Source organism: Enhydra lutris, unplaced genomic scaffold (assembly GCF_002288905.1).
Source record: "Enhydra lutris kenyoni isolate GAN:26980312 unplaced genomic scaffold, ASM228890v2 scaffoldscaffold9, whole genome shotgun sequence".
Taxonomy (NCBI): domain Eukaryota; kingdom Metazoa; phylum Chordata; class Mammalia; order Carnivora; family Mustelidae; genus Enhydra; species Enhydra lutris.
In genome coordinates, this window is record NW_019154093.1 from 18,587,975 (window position 1) to 18,615,354 (window position 27,380).

General features: G+C 40.6%; 1 protein-coding gene and 1 pseudogene across 1 annotated transcript in view; both read right to left on the reverse strand.

The window, feature by feature from the left end:
• The window catches only part of LOC111142830 (ATP/GTP binding protein like 4), a 1,494,143-nt gene that overhangs the window by 458,458 nt on the left and 1,008,305 nt on the right, over positions 1-27,380 (reverse strand). The window lies entirely within an intron of this gene.
• LOC111142833 lies at positions 23,828-24,737 on the reverse strand (annotated as a pseudogene).

The window sequence follows — 27,380 nt, forward strand, 5'->3', positions numbered from 1 at the left end:
CCTGATCTTACATGGTATTGGGGGTGCTGGTGGATGTTTCCCTAAATCTCTTCTCTGCCTCTTCTTGGGCATATCGTTAGACCATATTTCTTATGAATATTTTCACTGCAGTGAAGTCTAGCCATGTGAAAAAGTTCTGACCAATGGAATTCAAATGAAAGTGCTGTGTGCCTCACTGTGTCTAAGCCTTAAGGCAGTGGGCTTTATCTTTCTATCCTCTTTTTCCTCTTTCCACTAGCTGGAACCTGAGGGGACCTGACTTGACTCTGCAGGTGATAGCAATGCCCTAGATGAAGGTGAATTAGGGCATTGGAAGGAACATTGGTTCCTAAATAACTGTGGGTAATAGAGCTGGCTGCCAACCTAGACTGTTCAGTTCAGAACCAATTTGTGTGGGGCGCCTGAGTGGTTCAGCCTTTGGCTCAGGTCATGATCCCAGGGTCTTGGGATCCAGTCCCTTGTCCGGCTCCCTGCTCAGTGGGGAGCCTGCTTCTCCCTCTCCTTCCCACTTGTGCTCTCTCTCACTATCTCTGTCTCCCTCTCAAATGAATAAAGAAAATCTTAAAAAAATGAACCAATCTGTGAAAGATGAATAAACATAATTCCTTAATTCACTGGACTATATTAAGTTTCTTTGTTGTAGAAGCCTGTGTTCACAATTACTAAGATATAGGGACACACACTTGAGAAGACAACTGCAGAAGAGAAAGCTGAAGGGGGAACATGCAGCTGCCTGAAGATCTTTCCATGGCTCTTCTGAAGTGGTGGGGGAGGGAGGGGTGGACCAGACAGATAATCCCCACATTGCTCCAGAAGCAGAACTAAGACAGGTACATGACTGGGACCTAGCGATAGAGTTCATTCCCATAGAAATAGGAGTATCCTTTCAGAGTTGTTCTAACACAGAGAGGGATGTCTTTAAAGGTAATGAGTTCCCCATCAGTTTGGGTATGTGAATAAGGACTGGAAGATTTACTGATGAAAATACCATAGATAGAGCTCAAGCTTTGCTGTGAAGTTGAACTAGATGACCTTTAAGGTGCCTTCCATCCCTGACAGTCTAGACTACATGGGAAAACAAATCTCATCCAATTAAGGGCCTCAGAAAAGCAAGCAATGACTCACTGATATAGAAGCCGGCTGTGCCTGGAGTTCAATTGCCCTAATAATCATCATCATCACAGAAGTTCTATTGGCTTTTTCCCCCTTTGATTAAAGTCCTCAGAAATACCTTCAGGCTCCCTTCCAAACAAATGGCCCATTACAGAAACTCAATTTTAATCTGATCTCTCCTTCGGTAATTACATTCTTGGTCAGGGGAACAGGACATTCACTTAATGAAGGGGATGCAGCTCAAAGGGTAAGTACTGCAAACGTCCAGAAGTGAAAAGAATGCATTTGGCATGACGTGCTTCCATCAAAGTACATTAGAAAAATGCCGTGCAGTGTGGAAAAAGCTCCAGTTTGAAAAGCAGGAAGCCTAGGTCCTATCTTGGCCTTGACCCTGACTCACTTTCTCTTCCTCACTAGGTCTCTGCACACCATTCCACCCCCACTGAATCCATATCCCACAAAGCAGCCTGAAAGACTACCAAAAATCCAACTGTGATCAAGATTTCTATGCTTTAAACCCTCCCCTGAACTCCCACCTTCTTGGGACAAAGTCTAATATGATCTACAAGATTCTCAATCCCCCTTGATCTGGACCCTGCATGCCTGCATTTTCAGCAGGAGCAGGGCCCATTCTTTCCGAGCCATGCTTGGCTTCTTTCAGTTCTTAGAAACAGACACTCCTTCCTCAGTTTGTACATAGCATTATTCTCTGTCAGGAACACTTCTCTGTCTTCCTGTTTCTTCAGTTAACTTCTTCTCATCCTTTGGATCTCAGCTTCTTTTCTATTTTATTTAAAAATCCCTTACACCACATTTATCATTTGCCAAATATTAAGTGCCTTATAAATATTAACTAATTTTGTACTCCTTAGAATTCTAGAAGGTAGGTACTATTATTATTCCTATTTCACAGATGAGGACACTAAGACCCAAGAAAGTATGTAACTTGCCCAAGGTCACACAGCTAGTAAGTGGCAGGATTTCAACCCAGGCAGTCTGGCTGGAGTCCAGGTTATTAAGCACTGTGCTATGTTGAAGAATCACTTCCCCAAAGAGACCTCCCTGACCAGGTGATTTCCCTTCTATATAACCTATTGGCACACATGTCACTCCATTGTGATTAAGTATGTTATGCTATCTTCCCTGCTAGACTGAGATTCCTAGGAAGACAGGAATCCAATTTTTCCTATTCATTATTGTACCTCCAGTCCCCAGCATACAGTGGAAACTCAGTAAATGGATTTTTACTGAATTAATAAGTATGTGAATTTTCAGTTTTCAAAAATGCAAAGTGAGGAACTTAATTGTGGTCTACACTTTTCTATTGCTTTGGGTAAGAAAAAGTCCTGAATTCAGATGCTGCCCTTGTACATACTATCATAGTGCAAGTCATTTAAACTATTTGAAACTTTAGCTGTTCCCTTTGTAAAGGAACTAGATTGGATTAGATAGCTTTAAATATTCTTTTAGTTCTAAAATATTTCAGGTGTTTATAACCAATGCATATTTGGGGAGATTATGGAAAATTTTGGTTATATGTGCTTAGTATAATGTTGCCTATTTCTGGACTGGCATAAAATCTTTACTGTATATACCACTAAGTACGGAAAACAATTTTGAAGCTTGGAAGCACAATTAGTTTTTCAGCTGGTGCGAAATTCAGGGAATTTAGGAGTAACAGAAGGCAGGCATAGAAGTGAAAAGAACACAAGACTGAGAGGCAAAAGCTCAGATTTGAGTGTGAGACTGTCCCATACCAACTATATCATCTAGAACACGTCAGTTGATTAATCAGCTCAGATTCTAAATTGGATTAAGTGTATTCCTTATGGATTTTGTTTTCTCTTTCAAATATTATGCTTCACTTTCCAGAGCTAGCAAATCTGCTTTCCTCAAGGAAGCTTCAGTGGCCTACAGTTCTCAGTCTTTTGTATTATCTTTCCCTTTCTCATCTACTTCGGAGAGTCCAAAGAGGAGCCAGTGTCAGAAGTTACTGTGGGCAATCAAACATGGTGCTCAAAGTAGCTAATACCAACTTGAAACTCTTAACTAACAAGTAGTTATTTAGACCTCATTATAGATCAGATTCTAAGGAAGCACTAAGGCAAGCCCCTTAATTATATTCTTTTGTGTTCTCATCTATTAAATGGGACCATCTGAATATAACCACAGGAGATTACGAATACTCAGGGTTTGGGCAAGATAATTCTAACCTTCTATTTGATGGTTCTTTGGTGGAAAGATCCTCTCAGTAGCCAACTTTGTGGAGAGCTGTGCTTCCCATCATGGTAGGTGGTATCACAATATACCCATGCTCCCAAATCAGAAACCAGTTCTTGACTCTAACCCCAATCCTCTTTCCAAACCCACTGATTCCAAGCCCTGTCAATTCTAACTCCTGAATATCTCTTTTAAACACTCAACATTCACTGTTAGGATAATTCCCTCATCTCTAGCCAAAATCACTGTAACCAGTCATCTCATTCATCTTCCCATACCAGTATCTCTTGCCAGAGAAGTTCTTAAATTTACGTTCAACAAAATCACTCCCTTGCTTAAATGCCATCAATGACTCTCCATTTATCCCCCAGGATAAATCCAAACCTCTGGTGTTTTAGGTGTAAGAATCCCCACCATATAGCTTCCACACACCTGGTTTGGAAGTTTGGCTCTATAGTATGGTACCATTGTAACCTGGGGCTAATAATCTAGCCTCTTTAATTCTCTGTTGCTTCATCTATGAAATGGGATAATCACTTCTTCCCTATAAGGTTAAAGTAAAGATTACAATAGATACTGTGTTTAAGGTGCTTAGTATAATGTCTGGAATGCAGCCGAAGCATAATCGATAGTATTTCTTTTTATTAACAAGGAACTTGGGGTGCCTGGGTGGTTCAGTTGGTTAAATGGCTGTCTTCAGCTCAGGTCATGATCTCAGGGGCCTGGAATCAAGCCCCACATCGGGCTACCTACTCAGTGGGGAGTCTGCTTCTCCCTCTCCCTCTGCTGCCCTCTCACTTGCATGCTCTCTCTCTCTCTCTCTCTCTCTCACTCTCTCAAATAAATGAATAAAATCTTAAAAAAAATAAGGAACTCAAGACTTATGCAGAACAGAGCACGGGAAAGGCAGACATGGTGACAATCATGGGAAAGATCAGGAGAAGTAGATGTGTAAACAACATTCTATGCAATTCAGAGGCAGAAGTCATAAACACTGATTGAGAATTACAAAGAACCTTCTAGGAGGAGGTAGTATCTGATCTCAGCCTTGAATGATCACCTGGGGTGATTACATTGGGCAGAGTTTGTTAGCCTACTTTGATGGTTGGTTTTCTCTGTCCCTTTCTGGGGCCATGTTCACTGAAAGTTGAAATAATTAACATGGAGTTTCTGTTCTCCAGGCTATGGTGATGCACTTGTTCTACCCATAAAACTAAGGGCTTATTTTCCAATATAATTGATCCCTTAACCTTCAAAGACTCAAACATTCTCTCTACCTTCAAAACAATAGAAAATTAAAAGAACAATTTCTCTTTACCTTCTAAATCTTGGCAACCTAAAATAGGACACTGAAAGAGAGAACATTAAGGTCTCATTGGTTTCAGTTCTCAACAATGTAATGTGTAATTTTTCTCATTGGAATTTCAAGAAATCTTATTTTTTAATCTGTTATTTATTCTGTTAAAGTACAGTCTTCTTTAAGAGCAAAGGGATTAATGTTTCAAATTCCAGCACGCTGACCTTTATTCTACATTAAAATGCTTATTTGAAACCACTCTGCCAGGGCTCCCATAAGCCATTTGGTATTGAACATTGAAGGAAATATAAAGTTTAACTCCCATCTTATCCAGAAAGCAGGATTTTAGAAGCAAAAATAGGCTTCTGTATTGTGCGTGCATAGGTGCCTGGAAGATGCTTTGAGTTTATGCACAGACCAAGTGAGCAAAGGCTTGGCTGCATTAGGACCAGCCTTCTTTGTTCAGCCTTGATCCAGGTCCAGCATGGACTAAAGCAAGGTTACTTACTGCTTACTTCCCTATTATAAAAGCACATACTTTGTCCTACAGCATATAAAAAGGGGAATAAAAACCACAATAAATGAATCAATGAAGCATTAAAAATAAATATGAAGATTTAATATGGGGAGAATTAGAAGAAGAAAAGAGGAGAATGCATATTTATTGACTACCTACTATGTATTAAGTGCTGTATTAGGAGCTTTTTATGTAGCTTTATCTGTCAACCACTCTTTGCCTCAGGTAAAAATGATTCTCTCTCTTTCTCTCTCTCTCTCCCTGAACTCCAACAGCATCATACCAATGACTCTTTCACACCATGGCCCTTCTCATCTGTCATCATAGTTACTCATGTATGAGTCTTGCCTCCCACACTAGACTGGAGGTTTTCTTTAAAGGCAGATACAACTGATGCCTTAACTATTTCTCCTTCTCTTGAAAGCCAGGATCATGTTTAGTACCTAGTACTATTGTTAAATTCTGTTTAAATAATCACTGAGAATCATTTCCGTCCTGTCTGCTCAAAATCTGCCCATCGCTCCCATTAATACAGCCCAAACAAGATCCATCACCTGGTTACCTACAAAGCTCTGGGAGCCAGATGTGGGCAGACATCCATCTCCCTAGTTTCCCCCTGGGATTTTGTCTTTTCACTGCATTTGATGAAATTCCAAAGTGTCTGAATAGTCTAATGAGTCCCTTTTGCCATCATTTAAATTGTGTGCTAATTGGCACCAACTCAAGAGACTAACATCTTTTTTCCTCAGTGTCTCAGGTGCTGGCCTCCATTCAATCTACCTCCCTCACTCAGCATGGCACCCACACCCTTATGTGGGACCCTTCATATGAAATGATAGCTTTCTTGGCAGAACTCTTACTGTCCTGTGTTTGGGATTTTTTTTTTCACTCTCAATATAAGTTGAACAAATACAACTGTCAAGAAGCCTGTAGCATTGGGTATATGACATTCTAAGAAATGGAGTCAGAAAATAGATAATTAAGAGATAAAGTCTTGACTGAGGGTACCCTATGGCATTACCCATATAATGGACATATGAGAGGGATGTGCTGGAGAGAGTACTAGATTGAGTGTACTGAATGAAATGAAATAACATAAAAAGTATCTCTCATAAAGCTGTCCTAGAGCAGATGCTCCATGAATGAGTCATAGTCCCTAATGTGTCATCCCACACAATTATAAGAAACATCTTACCTGTCTCAGACCCAGACTGGGTACTGGGTATATAGTGATGAATTGGAGCCAGCTCTTGCCCAAAATTAGTTCACAATCTAGTAGGGAAGAAGTGGGCAAAGATAACATTGGGCATAAAGTGCTGGATTACAGGGATGCAGAAAACACCAAGGGGAACAAAGAGGGCCTATCTTTGCCAGAACAGTCAGCAAAGGCTTCAAGTGATGGGGATATTTGATCTGGATCTTTAAGCATGAATAGGAATTCTTAGGAAAGGGGAGATGGGCCATTTGTACGAAAGCCTGCAATATACACATGGAGTTTACATTGTCCTTTAAGGGCAATGAGCAGTTTGGGATAGATGGAGGATAGCATGCCTGGTGGGACAGAGGAAGACAAGACCAGAAAGAGTTTGGGGCAAGGTGTTTGATGAGCAGTGCTTTTCACTTTGCTGTCTCAATAAACTATTATGGGATTATTAGGAGACATGGGAATGGGCATAGGCAGAGCCAAGACTTAAACACCAGGTCAAGACATGGGGAGACATCAGAGAGAGACAAGAAAGGAGGAGATATAGACCATAAGGCACATATATGAGAAGATTGTGCTATAAGGCAGAAAATGAGCATTTGCTAAGTCTCCTATACACTATGCACTATACTAGGTATTTAACATAAGAGTGTGCAGTTCTCATAACATTAGAAGAGAAATATGGATCATCCTAATTTACTTGTAATGGATAATCCAAACCCATAGCTCTAGAAAATAGGCTTGTTCCCAGAGGAACTTTCGCACAGAACTACCGTGGTTGCTGGTGCCATAGGCAGGAAATTTTCCTGACCTGAGTCCCAAATTCCACCATTCTCTCTGCTCTTTCAGCTCAAGCATTTGTCCCTAGTTCTAGTGCAACCCTCTGGAGTGAGGATTTCAGGAGCCCCTTTAACTGAGTAGAAGAAAATTAATATGACAAAAAAAGGTGAATATTTGAGTATGAAATGCCTGTGAAGATATGACTTGCTTGTGGTATCTTGGGGGTGTCTAGGAAACCTCCACAGAATGTCACTGCAGCAAGCTCAGTCTCTTCTTTACTCATCATGGGTTCATTACAGTGCACTTAGCAACGTTGAGCAATGTCCAGGAATTCTAATGAGAAGATGGTTGCAGCAGAGGCAGAACTTGCCCTTTCTAGCTACTCAGGCATATCTGAATTGCTTATATTGGGAGGCAGTGCAGAACACTAAGCTGCGAGCTAGGGCAATCAGACCTGCCGTTTTTCTGGGCTTCAGTTTCTTAGTTTGGAAGAATATGGCCTCTAGGTCCCTTAAAACTCAGAGTTGATTATTCTATCAATGTTTGAGATCTAATTTAAACGCTACATTCCAGGAAGACATCTATGATTACCTTCTCAACTCTTGTCTTCTCTATATTGTCCTTACTGTTGGGCCAACAGATTAAGACAATATTAAGTGTTCAAAGTCTTGTCTCAAATGTAAAAAAAGATGCTGGAGGAAGTGGTCTTCCTTACTCTGTGCTATCCCATCCTTCCTCCCTATCCTCACGTGCCTAAACAGGATTGAATTTACCTAAATAAATATTTTTAAAATGGAGGAGGAGGGAATACTGCCAACTATTTTTTCTGGGAGACTGACTGAAATGGCTTTCTGAACCCTAGATCAGCGGTTTCCTGAGTGGACTGGTGGAGAGGACATTGCAGGCTGGAGAAATAGCAAGAAGTACAAGATAAATATTTTGGACCAAGAGGTAGTCTGTATAATATTATGGTTAAGAGTACAGGCTTTGGAAGAAAAACTTCTTTGGCTTCCAATTCTAGCTTTACCACTTCAATAGCTTAATCCTCTCATGCCTCAGTTTCTCTTTTTGTGAAATGTTGGGGCTACTAATAGTACCTACCTCATAGAATGTTAGCAATAAAAGAGTTAGTAGTAAGTATAAAATAATTGGAAGAGTGCCTGGGACATTATAAATGTCCAATAAAGGTAAGGCATTATTATGTCTGGATTATAAAGTCAGAGGTCAAGGATTAAGAAAATTGAAGCTGAGTGCACTGGCAGGGGCAAAATCATGAAGGACTTTGCATAATCTGTAAAGGCATTTAGTTTTTACCCACCAAGATAAATGGAGAATTGAGAATTGAATGGAAAACTGAAGATCAGATTTCGGTCTAGAAGATCCCTCTAAAGCTTGTGGAAAATAGACTGAAGAAAGGTGAGAGCAGAAGCAGAGAGAAAATTTACAGTATTGTTAAAATAATCCAGGAGGGATAATTGCGAGGTTGGAACAGAGCTTCACATTTCCTCAGTGCTAAATGCCTCCAAATGTTATCTCCAAACCTGCCCTGTCCAGGAGCATGGGAAGTTGGGCCAGTTCCCCTTGTATGCCTTTTCTTCCAGCAACCTATTCCATGCGCCCTCCCCAGGAAGGGCCAGCCTCCTCATATTTTCTATTCCTGCATGTTAGTCACTAACAAAATGCCCCTTCTTCCATGCCTTCTGAAGCTCTAGCTGCCCTGCCAGCCCACATGCAGCCCCATCCTGCAGGGAAGCTCCCTGATTGCTTTGTCATCCTTCTTTGGAGCTACCTAATCATACATGACCAATACTTCAGGTAGTCTCCAAACTTATCACCCAAGGTGGAGTACTTTTGAGAGCAAAAATGAATAGTATTAATAATTACATTAAGTTGATAGACATAAAGAGTGAGATGGGCATGGTCACTCTACTCAGTGTAGGTGTGGAGACACCCTACTTCTCACAGTAGGTTTCTGTTTCTACTACTTCCCTTCAATAGCACAATTTCTAGTTTACAAAAAGTTTTACCTTATTATTTCACTGATCTTAACACTAGCTGTGAGTCTAGGAGGGCAGGAACTATTTCTTTCACCAAAGTGCTTTCCTTAGGTCATCCAATTAGCCAGTGGCTAGGGAAGGACAGAACCTCCTGCCCCACTCTGGGGCCTATTTTAGCTCTTCACTGTGTTGGAATTTTATGGGAATTGATTTCATCCCCTCGGGCTGGCAGTGAAAAAAGGATTATGGCATATATGCCCCAGCCTCCAATCGCTCCCCTATCTAAAGCTGAGGGAATGGTAGGGGATTAAGAAAGCTGAATCGAGTGGCTAATAAAGAAACTATCAGAATGTGGCAAAATATCAATTAGTAAATACAATCAACACTCAAGAGATGATTATGAAGTTATCTAGATGGTAGGATTTCAAGTGACTTTTAATTTCTTCCTTACCTTTTCTATGTTCGTATGTAGTGGTTACATAATTTAATCAGATGCTATTTTCATTTATTTTTTTCTTTATAAAGAAAGAAACAACTGAGAGTTCCCAGTGAAAGGTCCAATCTCAGTGGAAAAACGAAACAAAACAAAGCATAGCCTTTTGAGCTAGACTTGGGTTGCTATCTTAATTCCACTCTATGACCTTGAGCAAGTCATATATGCCTCTGAAGCTCAGTTTCCTAATTGGTAGAAGAGAAAGACCTCACAGAACTGTTGTGAAGATTCCACAGATTCAACAAGCGAGAACCCCAGGTAAGGGCCTGCCTTGTTGGCAGACTCTCAATAACCGTTCATTTCCTTCATGGGGGTGTTATTGATGTAGCCTCCCAAGGCTTCTGACAAGCCTGGCCACCTCCTCTGCTTGCAGCTCTGGAGCCATCAGGGGATGCTGGTGACAGCTGCGCCTCTCAGCATGCGGGTGGGGCTGTCCAGAGACTCTGGTTGCCTAATGTGGGGAGGCAATCCTGTCAGAATCACTGGGGGTTAGTCATCCTGCCTTCAGGGTTTCTGACAGGATGTTTTGATAAAATAAATCTATTTTAAGTGACTGTAATGAAATACTAACCAGTTTCTGAAGGGCTTTTAAGATGTTTTTAAGAAGTTTCAGATCAAAGGCCCTGGGAAGGCTGACTTTGTGCATTAAATATTTAGTACTGATTCAGTCACTTGAGAGCTAGGCATTTTGACACTGCAAGAGGGAGAAAGCACATTCCAGCTGGGGCCATATTCACATTAAAGACACAGGTTAGGGACGCAGCACCAAGGGGCCTATCTTCTGACTCCTATTGGCTGGAAGGTTGGAGGAGGGGACCTTGAAGGCTGCCCACCTAAGGATTCAGGATCTGATAGAATTATTCATGCTCTATGGGGATTGGGCAAGCAGGCCCCTCAGTAAGCCCTGACAGCAGGGATCTGCCTCCCCAGCTGTTACCACCAGTCTCAGCGCCTGTCACTCTGCACACTGCCACTTGGAGTCTGCCAAGTGCCTGACGCCTGCGACGTGCTTTGCCATCCAGCTGGGAAACATTGTCCTCTAGCCCACACATGGCTCACGGGGTTCCAGCAGGTGGGGCTCAGTGTGAAGAAGACACTGGCAGAAGGCCACTAACTCTGAGTTAGTGGCATGGCTGGGGCTGGTGTCAAGAACTCCCATGTGACAGTTCCAAGGTCTTTCGAGTATATTACACTGGGTTCAATGACAAACAGTCACCTGCAGGTGGACACAAGAGGAAGAGGAAGAAGCCTAGAATGGGGTATAAGGTAGTCATTCTTAATCTATACTAGGTCATAGCCACCTTTGGAAATCTGGTGGAAATTACAAATCCTCTTCCAAAAAAAATGCACACATGTATGTACATATATACCACCTTTGGCATTTAGTGTTGGGTGAATTCAAGCATGTCTTTAAACCCAACCTTAAACCTCAGGTTGCAAACCATTGGTTTAGGACCATAGTAGATAGAGTCAGCCCAGTGCTCATAACTTTGAGTTTCTTGGATGACTTTTAGAAGAGTGGTGTGACACAGTGGGAGCATCACTTGGCCTTAGACAAGCCTGAGTTATACCAGTGGTCAGTAGCTTTGCAGTATTAGAAATCAGTATTTCTCTGAACCTCAGTTTCCTATCTTTAACACAGGATAACATTACCTCACAGAGAATTGGGAGTTTAAGTGGTAAATCATTTAGAGCTCCTGGTTTATATCAGGTCTTCAATGGATGAAGGACTTCAGTGAAAGTCCCTATCCATCTCTACCTCACTTCTATCTGCCTCCAGAAAAACCCTAATGGATCCCTCCAGCATCAGTTATTCACTCTGGCCCTCTACCATATACCAAACTTTAGACTCCAGAAGGGCAGAGACCATATGTATTATGCTCCCAACTGTTACCTCAGAGTATTGTGATTGGTGTGGTAGGTGCTTAATATCATATGTAGTGAATGAATTGAAAGAACAGATGAATGGAATAGATAGATACACAACAACTTCTAGAGAGGAAGTGGGGCAGCAATTTGAGAAATTATCCTGGAGAAATGGCAAATAATGCTTTTAGTCACCACAGGCCACAGGTGTTTAAGGGTCCCCCAAAAGTAAGGATTTAGGAACTAGGGATTCTGACAAGACAATGTACAGGAAGTTCTGCCTGCTTAGTTCTACTCATTCTTTCATTCTCCTCCACCAATATCATAGGCCTCTCTTTTCCCACATGACAAGCTGAGGAGTGCACCAGGTAAGCAGGAAATCTAGGATGAAGTTACCAGGTGGGCCAGTGGGAAGAGGCAAAAGTTCTTAGCCCCTGCCTAACCCAGCCCCAACTCTGATTTTGCAGTCTCTACCTGGAAAATTAGCTATGCTCAGTTTCTAGGCCAATCCTGATAAGGCACAAAGTACAGAAGCAGCTTTAGTCTTTCCTACAAGTGCAATCTTGTTGGTGTGGGCCAGAACACACACCTGAGGTGTGCCCTAGATCCTTACACATCACTGGAGTCAGAGCTGGCCGCATGCCTTTCTTGGAATGCAAGGTCAGCCTCAACCTAAACCTGGCAAGCCCCACCTCAGACCCTTACTCTCTCTTCTCCTAGAGACTAGAACATGCTTCTAGGTCTCACATAGTGGTGATGGACTGGGAACAAGAGAAGCAGTAAGGCATCACCCACCTAACTTCAAGTACCAGCTACTTGCTTACAAGTTCTTCCTGACATGACTGAACCACATTAGAAACACATGAAAGTTTGCCAAACATTCCTGTATGGAATATCCTGGCTGAACTTAACATATTCCTCAGGATCTGCTTTTCCCCAGTGCAGTGGCTCTACCATTCACCAGCTCAAACAAGCCAGACTCTTCTCTCTCCCTCACTTATAACATTCGATTTAGTCACAGGTTCAATGAATTTTAACTCTTAGATATTTCTTGAATTATCAGCTCTTTTTCATCTTTCTTACTACTGTCTTACTTGTTAGGACACTCCCTAATAATGCTATCTGCCTTCTAATTCATCTGCTACACAGCAACCCAAGTACACTTAATTTTGAGTAAGTTTGATCTGTCACTTTTTTGCTAAAACTTCTACATTGACAATCCGAACACAACCAGAAAGAAAAGAAAAAGACTTAGACTCTTCCTACCATTCTACTTTCTATGTGTGCCTCCTAGGCCTCTTGATCATGTACCTTCAAAACTCTACCCATGACTACTTCACTGGCTCCATGACAGGAGAATAAAAAAAAATGAGCTGTCCCAGTTTGGAACAGACTGCTGTGGGAGATAGTGAGCTCCCCATGCCTCAAGAGTTATCTGCCAAGTCTGGAGAGCCACTCATTGGATGTTGTGGAAAAGCTCTGCCCTTGGATAAAAGACTGGTTATATGCCATATGAGGGCAAAGTTTGTCCTCAAAACTCAATGTAGGAGTTTAAGCAAAAAAGTGACAGGTCAAACTTACTTGTGAGGCTTTCTAGGTGTCTCAGAATAGCACATACCTTGGGGATAATAACATATCCCCCTTCTTACCTCTATTGCCTTGCCACACTGATATTTGTGTGAGGAGGGCTCATTTCAAGGAAAGTTACTTCTCCTATGAGACCAGAATGACCACAGTCAGCACAAGTGGGAAGCTATGCTGACATTTTTTTCTCTGGTCAACATAGACATTCCAAGTGAATAATTTAGGTTTCCTAAAATAAACCAATGGGAGCCAGGATTGCCAAATGTGGTTGTCTATCTTGATCAAAGTAACCAGGTAAATAACCAAATTCACTCCCTTCTCTAGCAGACATAGCTTTTTAGGCATTCTTTACTAAGTGATGAGAAAGAGACAAAGTCTTAAAAATATAAAAACAAACACTTTGCATTTGTGTACTTCTTTAGAAACGCAATATGCTGTTAAATTATAGTTACCAATTGAGAAACGAATCTGTGCCAGGCAATATGGAAACTGCTTTATAAACTTCATCTTTTTAAATAACAGGCTTTTGAGACAAATTGCTTAGGTTTAGATGCCAAGTCCTAACTCTACCACTTACTAACTGTGTGATTTTAAGCTAGTTAATTAATCTCTCTGTGCTTCAGTTTCCCAATCTATAAAATGGACAGAGTAATAGGTCTCAAAAGGTGTTGTGAGAATTACACAAGCTATTTATACACCAAGAGTTTAGGTTTCACTGCATGCGGCACATATAAGTGCTCAATAAATGTTAGCTTTGGTTAATATTACCCCTGACAAATGCCTTGACAATCAAGGGTTATTATTTCAAACGTGCAGATGAAGAAATAAGTAGAGTAATATTAAATAATTTGCTTAATTTGGTAATGAATTAGTGGTGAAGCTGAAATTCAAACACTGATCTGACTCCAAAACCTTTACATTTTCTTTCCATGTGAGAGTGTAACATGCTTACTATTAGTACTGTGGCTCTTTTTATTATTTTTTATTTATTTTATTTTATTTTTTATTTTTTTTAAATCTTTTTTTTAAATTTATTTTCAGCATAACAGTATTCATTGTTTTTGTACCACACCCAGTGCTCCATGCAATCCATGCCCTCTCTAATACCCACCACCTGGTTCCCCCAACCTCCCACCCCCCCACCTCTTCAAACCCTTCAGATTGTTTTTCAGAGTCCATAGTCTCTCATTGTTCCCATCCCCTTCCAATTTCCCCCAACTCCCTATGTCCTCCATGTCCTCCATGCTATTTGTTATGCTCCACAAATAAGTGAAACCATATGATAATTGACTTTCTCTGCTTGACTTATTTCACTCAGCATAATCTCTTCCAGTCCCGTCCATGTTGCTACAAAAGTTGGGTATTCATCCTTTCTGATGGAGGCATAATAATCCATAATGTATATGGACCACATCTGCCTTATCCATTCATCCATTGAAGGGCATCTTGGTTCTTTCCACAGTTTGGCAACCGTGGCCATTGCTGCTATAAACATTGGGGTACAGATGGCCCTTCTTTTCACTACATCTGTATCTTTGGAGTAAATACCCAGTAGTGCAATGGCAGGGTCATAGGGAAGCTCTATTTTTAATTTCTTGAGGAATCTCCACACTGTTCTCCAAAGAGGCTGCACCAATTTGCATTCCCACCAACAGGCTCTTTTTATTATTATCATCATCACCAATACCATTAATAAAAATGCCCTCCATAGGCACAGAACTTTTGAGACTTCAAGAAAATGTAGATACATAAAATTACCAACCCTATGGCATATACATGACTCCATGGAACTTTAGCTACACTTTCCATCCAAGGACAGGAGCCATCTCTGTGGCACCCTCAACAGGTCATCTGTGTAAGCTGGACTTCAAGAGTTTTGAGAGGAAATAGCCAGAAAAGATCACTCCTGGGTAGAGCAAGGCTGTACAGGGCAGAGGCCCCATTATATATGGGAGGTTCCACTATTAAGGAAGACCTCAGAGATGGAAACACACCTATCATTCTTCTTGAACACATTTAAGCCCTCAGACTTCACAGAGGAAGGATCCTGGAGGAGGTCTTCCTAGACCTAAGGAAGGGTGGGCCTGAAGGAAGGGCAGCCAAATGAGCTTCACCCACTCAGAGATAACTGTGGAGGAACGGGAGCCCAGAGTAAGAACTAACACCAAGAAAATCTGGAAAGTTGTCTCATCTTTGCTTGTAGGTTCATCTGCTACCTCTTCGCCAACTCTTTGCCTGCAGGTGTAACAGAGAGCTTTGAAATAGAAAAGGACATATGGCTTTGTTTTGTGGGGCAAAGATGTGAAAAAGCTGGAAGGACCGAATCAGCCTCCCCAAGTAGGCTAAAGGCAGAAAGCCCAGAAGAACAAGGGTAGGAACACAGTCACAGAGAAGATGGAGGCAGCCTAGGCTATGAGGCAAGCCAGGAAGGAAGCAAAATAGAGCCCTAAGAGGCAACTTTATCCTGAGAAAGAACCCTGGGGACTCAAGAAGATAAAGCCCTCTTCACCGCCATGTCAGCACTTCCATGATCCTATTAGGTCCTCACAATAACAAATACTAGTCAGTGAAAGGACTCATGCAGAATAGGGGGATACATTTTGAAGTCAGACAGACCTGGGTACAAATCCTGGTTCTACCACTTACTAGCTATGTGAGATGAGCCCTAGTTTCTTCACCTAGGTAAGGTAATAATAACAGCAAGAAACCTATTGTTAGTCCTGAAGGTGAAATGATTATGTGAGAGAAAAACAGAGCCTGACACATGGTGTATGGGGAGAAAATGGTAAATAACATGACTAAACGTGGTCCTTTTTGATGAAATGTAAACAATATGAGATTCCTAATTGGGAAACCTAGGTCATACTTCTAGATACTATAGATCTCTTCACTTCCTTAGCTGGGCAAGGAAGGTGCTGGAAGACAAATCTTTAAGGGTCTTTGTAGGTTTAAACTCTCCTGACTTCAGACACTAGTAGCACAAGCATCATGAATGGGAGAAAAAGATGGAAACTCTCAACCATCTGTCTCCTCTCCCAACTCCTATAAAATGGCAGCCTGGACAAATAATATCAAGATTGGGTAATATTCTGCTGACCTAGTTAGACAAAGTTAAGAGACTCTTAAATATGGATGAATATTATCAAATGAAAAAGAGGAGGCTGATTCAAGTAGCTGTAATGCATATTAATATCTTATTATTAGCCACTTTAATGTAGGCAATATACTGGAAAATGCCTTTCCTATAAAATACAATTTGGAGAAGAGAATACCTCTATTCTCTTCTCAACTAATAATTGTCTTTTAATGCCAAACTATGGTAAATAAGCCAGAGGAATCAAGTGATATTGGAGGATGAAGCTAAATAATTTAGAAAAAATAAAGGAATACAACATGTAATAAATTAATCCAGTAGAAAGCACAATAGAGAAAACAAGGTAGGATTTTTATGCTTCATTTTCTGAAATGATATATCTTTGGGAAGGCAAACAAGAAACTTGAACATTTTCCATAGTTTCCACTTTTGAGAAAGATATGAACTAATATATATATTCAACAAAATTATTGAGAACTTACTGTGAACCCAGCAACTGTATAGCTACAAAGAAGAATACAACCCATGTCACAGCAGGCATCGGTACTTTATTCCTTTTCATGGACTTTGTGTGAACATACATTTTTTTTTTCTTGAATGTATACCTAGGAGTGGAATTGCTGGGCCATAAGGTAATTCTATGCTTAACATTTTGAGGAATTGCTAAATGTTTTGCAAAGCAGCTGCACCATTTTATATTCCTATCAGTAATGTATGAGGGTCTCAGTTTCTCCATATCATCTCCAACACTTGCTATTGTCTTCCTTTTATTTTTTTTTTTAAGATTTTATTTGTTTTTGAGAGAGAGAGAGAGAGCATGCGAGCACATGAGGAGGGGGGAAGGGGAGGGGCAGAGAGAGAAGCAGACTCCCCGATGATCAGAGAGCCCAATGTGGGACTGCATCCCAGGATCCTGGGATCATGACCTGAGCCTAACATAGATGCTTAACTGACTGAGCCACCCAGGTGCCCCTGTCCTTCTTTTATTATCCAGAGGTTGAGATGTGATGCTTCACTGAGATTTTAATTTGCATTTCCCCAATGGCAAAAGATGTTAAGTATCTTTTTTTTTATGTTGAGTATCCATTTATGTGCTTATCGGCCATTTTTTATCTTCTTTGAGAAATGCCTATTTAGATCCAGTACCCATTCTTAAACTTTGTTTTCTTTTTTGTCTTTTTATTGAATTGTAGGAGCTCTTTCTATGTTCTTAATACAAGTTTCTTACCAGATATATGATTTGAAAGTATTTTCTCACATTCTGTAGCTTGTCTTCTCACTTTCTTGATGGTATAATTTTCAGTATAAAAGTTTTTAATTTTGACAAAGTTCAATTTGTATTTCGCTGCTTGTGCTTTTGGTGTCATATCTAAGAAACAATTATTGACTAACCCATGATCACAAAGATACACTCCTAGGTTTTCTTCTAAGAAATTTATAGTGTTACTTCTTACAGATACATCCACATTTCAAGATTTATTTATTATTTTATTTTATTTTATTGCTAATGACAAAAAGAATAAGGAAGGAAGGAATAAGCAGGAAAAGGAGGAACCAGGGGTTAACAGTGCAGTGTTAGAGTAAAAGAAAGAGCAGCAGCAGCTTCACTAGGAGAATGATGAACCACAGGGAGGTCCTGGCAGGTAGTACCTGACCTTTTCCATCCCTCCTTCCCCCACATCCATTAACAGTCCTACAGAGACAAGCAGAGCCTAGGAGAAGGTTACTGCAACTTCAGACACATTGCTGGCTACAGGATTTCCTGTGAAGTTCAACAGCTTGCTCTGGGAAGGAGCACAGATTCTAGCCAGGGGCCATCAGTCAAATCCCACCTGGATTTTCCAATTCCAACTGCCATAGCATGGGTGACTCATAAGTAACCCTCTTCTTTCCAGACCCTGTGCTTTGTCTCTTCCATGGCCTGTGAACAACATGTCCCATCATATTATTCCCAAGCCATTTCTGGTTGGCACAGTCACTAAAAGTAACACAAGGTGAACTTCTTGAAGGTAAGCTTGCACAGTCTGAATCAATTTTGAGGCTAACATCATGTTGCAAGTTGCCTTAAAGTCCTACACTTTTGAAACTTTGATTTTTTTTAAACACTGAAACAATCTCCTTGAATGCTAATAATAGGATTCTAGGAAAATGTCTGGTTCAGTTATCAAGTCCCCCTGTAGCAGGACATTTTTGTTAGAAAATGGATAATAATGACTCGCAGCTGATTCTTTTTGCTTTTCCCTAGGAGCCTATAAGAAGTCAGCCCTCAGGCTACCTGGGTGGCTCAGTGGGTTAAGCCTCTGCCTTCAGCTCAGGTCATGATCTCAGGGTCCTGGGATCGAGTCCCACATCGGGCTCTCTGCTAGGCAGGGAGCCTGCTTCCTCCTCTCTCTCTCTCTACTTGTGATTTCTGTCAAATAAATAAATCTTTAAAAAAAAAAAAAAAAAGAAGTCAGCCCTCATGCCTGCCTTTCTCAGTTTCCAGCCACTATCTTTGTGATACTTCTGTCCTTTGAGAATGGCTAAGAGATAGCATCAGAACTAGTTAACAGACAGATTTTATTCTTCCCCTCACCCCGTTTCCTTTTTGTATGAGAGAGGTAATATTTGAGCTCTATCTTGGAGGACTTAATCGGTGAAAGGAGCTCAAAAATATTACCTCACCTATACAGTTCTTAGGAGTCTTTACCATGTTCCTATCATTCCTTCCCCCACCCCCTGCCAAAAACCTATTTCTTGGTTTCTTCTAGCAGCATACCCTTGAAAAAGTTACTTAACCTCTCTATGCCTGTTTCCTCATCAGCAAAACTATCATAATAGTAATACCTGCTTCATAAAGTTGCTGAAGGTGATTAAATGATAATAAAGCAGATAGAATAATAGTTGACATGGAGTAAGTACTCTAAATGTAAGCTGTTCTCATTTTTATATGACAAATTGTATACCTTCAGGGAGCTTAGAGTCTGTTAAGGGAAATCAGTATTGCAAATGCATTATATCCAAATATTTACAAACAACTCAGGAGGCACTTTCACATCTGTTATCTAATATCCACTAGAAGTGTCTTGTCATGACAATAACCTAAAGCTAAATCACAGTGCCTAGTTAGCAGATGAAGCTTTAAGAGGTTATTTGACATGCCAAAGATATAAGTGGCAGAGCCAAAATTAAAAATCCCAATATGTCTCTAGCCCTGATGATCTTCCTACTTAAAACTATAACAGAATAAGGAGTTTCTATGGATATCTTTTGAAGTGAGGGGTGGCGGGGTGGACACTAATCTGTGAGGAAAGAGAGGCTAAGTTATTGGCCTGAGGTTACACAGTTAATGAGTGGGAGAGTCAGGATTCTACACCATACAGCTCACATTACTGACTTAGGCATTTAATTTTATTTCACTGCCTTGTAGGTACTTAGTTAATGTTTGCAGAAAGAACAGACAAATAAGCAAGCTTTGCAGACAGATCTGGGAGTGAGAGGCAGTAGGCTGTGGTGGACAATCGAGGTGTGAGCAGCTGGGCTTCCAGTTAGCGCTGTCCCACTAACTCAATGGGTGTCTCAGGAGAGTTACCTTCCCTCTCTGGGCACCAGTGTTTCTAGCTGCAGGAAGAGAAATTTGCAAACACTGTTAACAGCTGAGTCCTTTCTTTATTATTCTTTTTTTATTATGTTATGTTAGTCACTATATAGTATATCATTAGTTTTTGATGTGGTATTCCACGATTCATTGTTTGAGGCCTTTCTTTAAACTAAGTCTATGAGGAAGGCCAGTGAATAGGGCCTGGCATGCATGGTGTGCATGGCAGGGAGGATAAGAGAAGCCAAAGCACTGACTTCACAGAAGTCCCTCTTTTTCCTTCCTCCTCAATGGCATCTATGGTATTGTTCACATCCTAAATTCCACCTTACGGATATGGATAACATGGTTTTAAATTCCAGAAAATTAAGTTTCTTGTTGGCTTTGACATCCTGTGACTCACAGGAAAGAAATGACCTTGTGTCCTAATGATATATACCTTCTGATTTAACAAAATGGAAATATGATTTCAGAGAAAGTGACAAAGTATGACCACACCAAGAGGTATCAGGAGGAATTCTGGCTGTAAGAGCATGGCTTCTCCACCTGCCCCACTCTTATACATACCCTAAATATAAAAATATTCCCTAAACCTATGAACAGAGGAAAACAGATAGAGAATGAGTAATCAAAAGAGTGACAAGTGTTTTAAAGGGAAATAGTTTATTATAGACTCATGTAACAGAGGCTGTCAAACTAGTATGGAGAATTGTATATCAGGAAAGAATTCCAGGAGGAAGTGATGTTCAAGCTGGATCCTGAAAGCAGAATAGAAAGTAGTTAGGCAAAGGGCCATCAAGAAGGAAGATTCCAGGTACATAGGCCAGTCTGTATACAAGTTAGGAGAGACAATCCATGTCGGATAGAAAGAACTGTAGGGAGGCCAGTGTGGGTAGAACAGAGAGAGCAAAATGACAGGGATAAATGAGACAGGCTGAAAAAGCAGGCAGAGGCCAGATTATGCAGGGTCTTATAGACCAAGTTAAGAGTTTGTTATTTTGTCTTAACTCACTGAGAGAACAGGGTGTTCAGTGGGTCGTTTTCATGGATACTGAAATTATTCAATATAGTGGCAGAGGAGTAGTGGAAAAGACAATTATGGACCAAAGTTCTCCATGATGAGAGAACTGTCCAAGACAACAGCAGATGACAGCAATAAGGAATGGCAGACTGATGTCATAAGGCTCAAAACGTCTTTTTATAAAAGGAAGAGGAAAGAATGGCCTAAAAATAGCAATCTGTTAGCAGAAAGGATGTGATCTGCCAAGCTACCTAAGTAGCGTTCAGTGAAAAGTCTACTGTCTCTTGGTTAGGCAGGTACCAGAGGATCAGTGAGGCAATGAGGACAACACAAGTTTAGGAGGAAGGCTGGAACTTTCTGGGAGCCACTATAATGCTGATGTATTTAGGTGAGCAGAATAGAGAGAGAGCCTACAGGCCTTTTCATCTCACATCTTGTACCTGTTGGCTAAAGAAGCTATTGTGATTCCCTGAGAGATGCTGATAGTTTGAACTAGGGCACTGGCAGCAGAGGTAAGGAATGGATAGATTCTAAGGATATTGAGTTATAGCATCAATCATACTTGGTAACTGTATGCAAGGACTGAATAAAAAGTTAAATAGGACAGGTTTCTGGCACAGGCACCTGGAGTGATGGTGATACATTCACTGGACTAGGAAACTCAGGTCTGGAGCAGGTGTATGTTAATCTGGGTCATTCTCTGCAGCATGAGTAAATCAGGCATGAGGAGGCAGTGGAGAACTCAGGGTCACAATTCCCAGCATCTTTTTTTTTTAATTAAGATTTTATTTATTTATTTATTTGACAGAGAGCAACAGTGAGAGAAGAGAGAGAGAGTGAGCACAAGCAGGGGACCAGGAGAGGGAGAGGGAGAAGCAGGCTCTCCACTGAGCAGAGATCCTGATGTGGGGCTCGATCCCAGGACCCTGCGATCACGACCTGAGCTGAAGGCAGATGCTTAACAACTGAGCCACCCAGGTGCCCCCAATTCCCAGCATCTTATCTTTAGGGCCTTCCTTACCCAGGGATAATGTTTGGAATGGATGAGTTACCTCTAGCAGTCGGGTAAGGTAGAAGTCCTTCACCAGATGCTGGAAGGATATATCTGCCTCCAATTAACTGAGACTCTTTTTGGAGGGAATAGCAAAAACTATGCCAAGAGAGTGGTGACTTGTGAAGTGGCCTGCTGGAAGGGAGCCAAAACTACTAAGCTTGTTTAATTTAGAGTGTCTGATCAGGACAAGGTTTGGTGCAGATGGGGGTCCAAAGAACTCTCCTGAGAGGTGGATTAGGGAATGATAATTGAGATAACTAACTTCAAACAATTACTCAATTTAAAACCCAGCCAAAAAGATGTAATTATTTTTCATACATTTGTTTGGCCATGTTGCCAGCTGCAATTCCATAATGTTTTACTTCAAAGGGGAAGAAAGAACAATGGGGAAGGAATAGAAAGAATGGAAGGGAGCTACTTTATTTTGAAATTACCTTACTGATAAGAATGGTGATGGCCCTCTCTACTTTCTTTTCTGTGTTACTGTCCTCTGTCCTCTGACTTGGCTGTCCATGGTTCCCTCTAGCTACCTTCTGAGATCCTGGCTTTTCTTCACAAGTCCACATAAGGACTATTGTAGAAGCTGCCAGGCTCCATATCTTAAACTCTTCCAATCTCATTATACTTGCCCATTTTGCTCCTAAAACTAAATAGAATTTAACTGAGTTGACTTGGAGGCAGGTAAAACCTTGTTCACTTAGATGGCTTATGCTACTGGAGTTAGTAGCATAATCAAGCTCAAGGACTGATATAGAATTGATTTTTAAAAGTGCCAATCCAGGCATTCCAGAGAAGCCTCTGGTAATATGCATGGATCTCTGTCCTTGGTCTCAGGTTTCAACTTTTTTTTTGGCTTTAAAAATAATGTTTATTTTACTTTATTTATAACAGGAAAGCCTGAAAATTGTTGGAAAAGCACCAAAAGCTATTTAATACACGCCCCTAACCCTCACCACTGTAAGCCCCACCCCTACTACCCTGCACAGTACGTATTTCCCACATATAAACGATCAGCATGTAATTTAATCGTGTATATTATGAAATTTGCATTTTTATAGACTGCTTTCCCCCACTTAATGAATGATTAGGAACATTTTTACTGCTCCAAGAGTTCCTGGAAAAGATGACTTCTTTTTTTTTTTTTTTCCCACTACTTTATTTTTTTTTTAATTTTATTTTTTATAAACATATAATATATTTTTATCCCCAGGGGTACAGGTCTGTGAATCGCCAGGTTTACACACTTCACAGCACTCACCATAGCACATACCCTCCCCAATGTCCATAATCCCACTCCCCCTCTCCCAACCCCCCTCCCCCCATCAACCCTCAGTTTGTTTTGTGAGATTAAGAGTCACTTATGGTTTGTCTCCCTCCCAATCCCATCTTGTTTCATTTACTCTTCTCCTACCCCCTTAACCCCCATGTTGCATCTCCTCTCCCTCATATCAGGGAGATCATATGATAGTTGAGGTTTCAACCTTTTAAACACTTATACATTTCTATTAATGCTTAAAACATATATACTTTTAAAAATCTTAGTGAAGACAGTAATAGTACAGATAAGAGAATCCAAGAATCAAAATGATCACAGCAAGCTAGAATGAAGGGTTAAAACCAAGAGCAGGACAACTGTAAGGGTTCACAATTATACTTGTAAAATATAGGCTAATGTGTTATCCTGGATTAGATCCTGGGACAGAAAAAGAACATCAGTGGAAAAACTGAGGATATCTGAATATAGTTTTGTAGTTTAGTTAATAGTATCATATCAATGTTAATTTGTTTTGACAATGCTCCATGGTTGTGTATGATTTGTGTAACATTAGAGGAAACTGAGTGAAGTTATCTTTTCAATTTATATTTTATATTATCTTTTCAATTTTTTCCCTTTTATTAAGATTAAATGATTGTTTAAAAAGTGTGCCAAACTATATAGAAATCAACATCCTCTCCCACAATTCTGTGCATCTGGGACTATAGTAATGTCACTATTCCTGCACCACATGTTCAAATTAACATTCTCAGGTCACAGCAATAAGTCTTCCCAAAGGGGACCTTCTGGAAAAAGAAATTATTTCCTCAGCCCATATTTCTCTCTTTTTGTAGAAAGCACCAGTAATCTATCCAAGAAGTATATATTGTGAAGTAAGGTGGGGATCCACCAGCAAGCCCACAGTTGTTGACATCCATAAGATTAGAAATAAGCACAAAGGGGTAGGTCAACATTGGTAAAAAATCCTACGACAGCTCGGGAATAACTCTTCATTTCATACATGGTGGAAACCCCACTGTCCAGTGCATAGGTACTGTCAAGGTAGGCTGGTGAGCTTCAGAGCCACAAAGAAATTATGTCACCTTGGAGGTGAGGAATAAGACCCACAAAAATCCTAGGATGCCCTCTTCCTGATACATGGTTACAATGGAGTCACAAAGTCCACAGTACTTGGATTCTCTGCCAGTGAATTGTACCACAGATCTCAGAGTGATCATGTGGAAGGGATGTGTGTTGAGGGTAGCAGCAGAACAAGCCATCATCTCTTGATTTGTCTCCTTGATAACTTGGTTGAAGGAAGATGTGGCTTCTTTTTGCACATTTTCAGGGCCTATTTCCTCAACCTTCTCATACTACCTGATAAAGCTGTAAAATGTTACCATGGACCACAGTTCCAAGGACCCCTGAACATAGCTTTGGAGTTAAGTCTATGAACAACCCATGCTTCCCACTAATGCTAACAAAATGCTGAGCATAACAAAACAGACCAGGGAACTGACATACTTGTTGCCCAAAAATATTTTGTCCTTTTGTTGGAGGAAGAGGCTCATTTTCTACCTGAATAAGTACTTTCATGTACATGAGTGTCTGGAACACAAAGGTGAGACCGGAGACCAGGAGCACCTGACTAGCGGTGACTGCCATGATGGCACCTGCAGATGGTCAACTTGTTTTTTTATAAATCTAAAATTATTTAAAAAGGGGTGCCTGGGTGGCTCAGTGGGTTAAGCCTCTACCTTTGGCTCAGGTCATGATCGCAGGATCCTGGGATCAAGTCCCACATCGGGCTCTCTGCTCAGCAGGAAGCCTGCTTCCCCCCACCCCCTCTCTGCCTGTCTCTCTGCCTAGTTGTGATCTCTGTCAAATAAATAAATAAAATCTTTTAAAAATATTTAAAAATATAAGGTTTATTTTAAAAAATCAGAGTAATTAAAATCGCCTTACTTAAGGAACAACAACAAAAATCAACTACAGGAAGACTTCACTGCTAAAAGAAGCTAATGTAAACCCTTGTTACATTTCTAGAGATCTAGCATTCAGAACAAGAGAGGCAATAGTCCTATTCTGCTGTAGAAGGCTTTTATTGCCTATAAAATTTTACATTCAGTTTTGATATTTTATAAAGGAAGTTAACGACATAGATTATGTCCAGAGAACAACAAAGAAGGCACAAAGTTTAGAAACCACAGAATTTGCAGAAATGTACAATTATGGGGGCAGAGGAGGAAAAAAGGGACTAGTCTATAGAGGACTCAGGAGGGGGTGTGGTCACTGGCTTGCTATCTTTGCTGACCTGTACTGGGGCTATAGGAGCAAGTATGTGCTGCGAAGTAGACCCAGAGGGTGGAGCTAGAGTCAAGGAGAGAGGTTACAGGGAGGTGGCTCTTTCTGGGAATGCTGAACTTTTTTCTCTTTGAAATGGGGCTCAGGCTACCTCAAAAAATGTGTGAGCAGAGGCTGAAAAGTCCTATTTCTGGAATGTTAAGAGAAGATACTGGTCTATACAATTTGGGTCCTTGCCCATAGGAGATTCCTAATATATTTGCTAAATTTGAATGTCACCCCTATAGTCTTCGCCAACTCTAGAGATTGTGTGAGATCTTAATTAAGGTCAGAAAGACCAGCTTTTAAGGCATTTCTATGGCATTCTCATTTTTATTTATTTTTTAATTTTTTAAAAAATATTTTATTAATTTATTTGACAGAGAGAAAGAGAGATCACAAGTAGGCAGAAAGGTATGCAGAGGGAGAGGGAGAAGCAGGCTCCCCGCAGAGCAGAGAGCCTGATGCGGGGCTCGATTCCAGGACCCCGAGATCATGACCTGAGCCGAAGGCAGAGGCTTAACCCACTGAGCCATCCAGGTGCCCTTCATTTTTATACATGGTGTTGTGGTGATAATTTTCCTTCAGGTACTTTTGGCAAATAATTATCTCTGTCTATAGGAGGAAAAAAAGGCAGCTGGAAAGACAGGCAGATCTGCTGTCACCAGTAAGTGTAGCCTGGAAATGGAAGAGTTAAGTGCCACAATGATCATGATCCTTCCAGCCTGGTTCCTCACTGTCCTCAGGATAAAGTCCAAATTCTTTAGGTTGGTATTCAAGGCACTCCTGGGCCAGCCTCCACCTACCTCTCCTTCTTTCTCCATTGCTAATCCTTCTGTTCTTCTTAGGCTGATCCTGTGCTCTTGTCATGGGGAACCATACAAAACTGTCAGGACTTAACCATGTGTCTCAGCCTCTATATCCATATTTTGATTCTCAGTTCAAGATACCTTTGACGTAAGGCTTTGTTTCCTTCCTTGTGCCCCTTCTCTGCCCACTACTTCTATTATATCAAGTCTCTTACTATCACTGCCATTATTAGTTTTTACATCTGTGTTGCCCACACTGAATACTTCTCAGGGACAAGGTGTGTTTGGTAGTCATCTTTCTGTCTCCATCACCCAGTATAGAGCCTGACAGGTAGAAGGTATGCATCAGATATCTGTAGTATTGAAGAATGGCTTTGCACGAATTTAGTAAATGAATATATAGGTGAAAAACTTATTTCCCCATCCAGTACTGGTTTAGAGTCCATTTTTTGGAGTCTGTAAAGGTTTGGCTTCAAGTTCCAACTTTATGGTATAGACAAATTAATCATCTGATTGTATCTCAGTTTTTAAAAATGGAAATGGAAGAAGATAATACTAATATATCTCAGAGCTTAAATTCTTGTAAGTGAAACTTTCACCCCAAAATTCATTCCCTTTCCTGATTTAATTTATAGAATATTGTCTGTCTCTTTCTATTAGAATATAAGCCCTGTGAAGGCACGGATTTCTGCCTGGTTTTCACTGCTATTTCCCTAGTACCTAGACCATGCTGGTTCAATGTTAGGCATTCAATAACAGTATGAATCACATAATAGGGTTGTTGTGAGGAATCAGTGACATAATGTTTGTGACGATCATAGCATTGGACCTAGCATGTGCTAAGCATTCAATAACTACCAGTATTATAAATTAAGGACAGATTAAGAGGCAACATTATAGCAGGCTGATCTCTGACTCAGAACACACAATCAGGATCTCATGAACGTTTGAGCCATAATTTATGTTGTAATTGGAAAAGATACTTGAAATAACCTGGTCTGACTTTCTGCAGCCTAAAGAGAAGTACTTTTCTCAAAGTCACAGAGCTAGCCAGTGCCAGAAATTAGACAGTAGTTTTCCCATATAAATGATTTTCTAGTGATTCCCTAAAATACACTATCAGATTATTTTCTTTGTTAGACACTTCCTTTTGGCA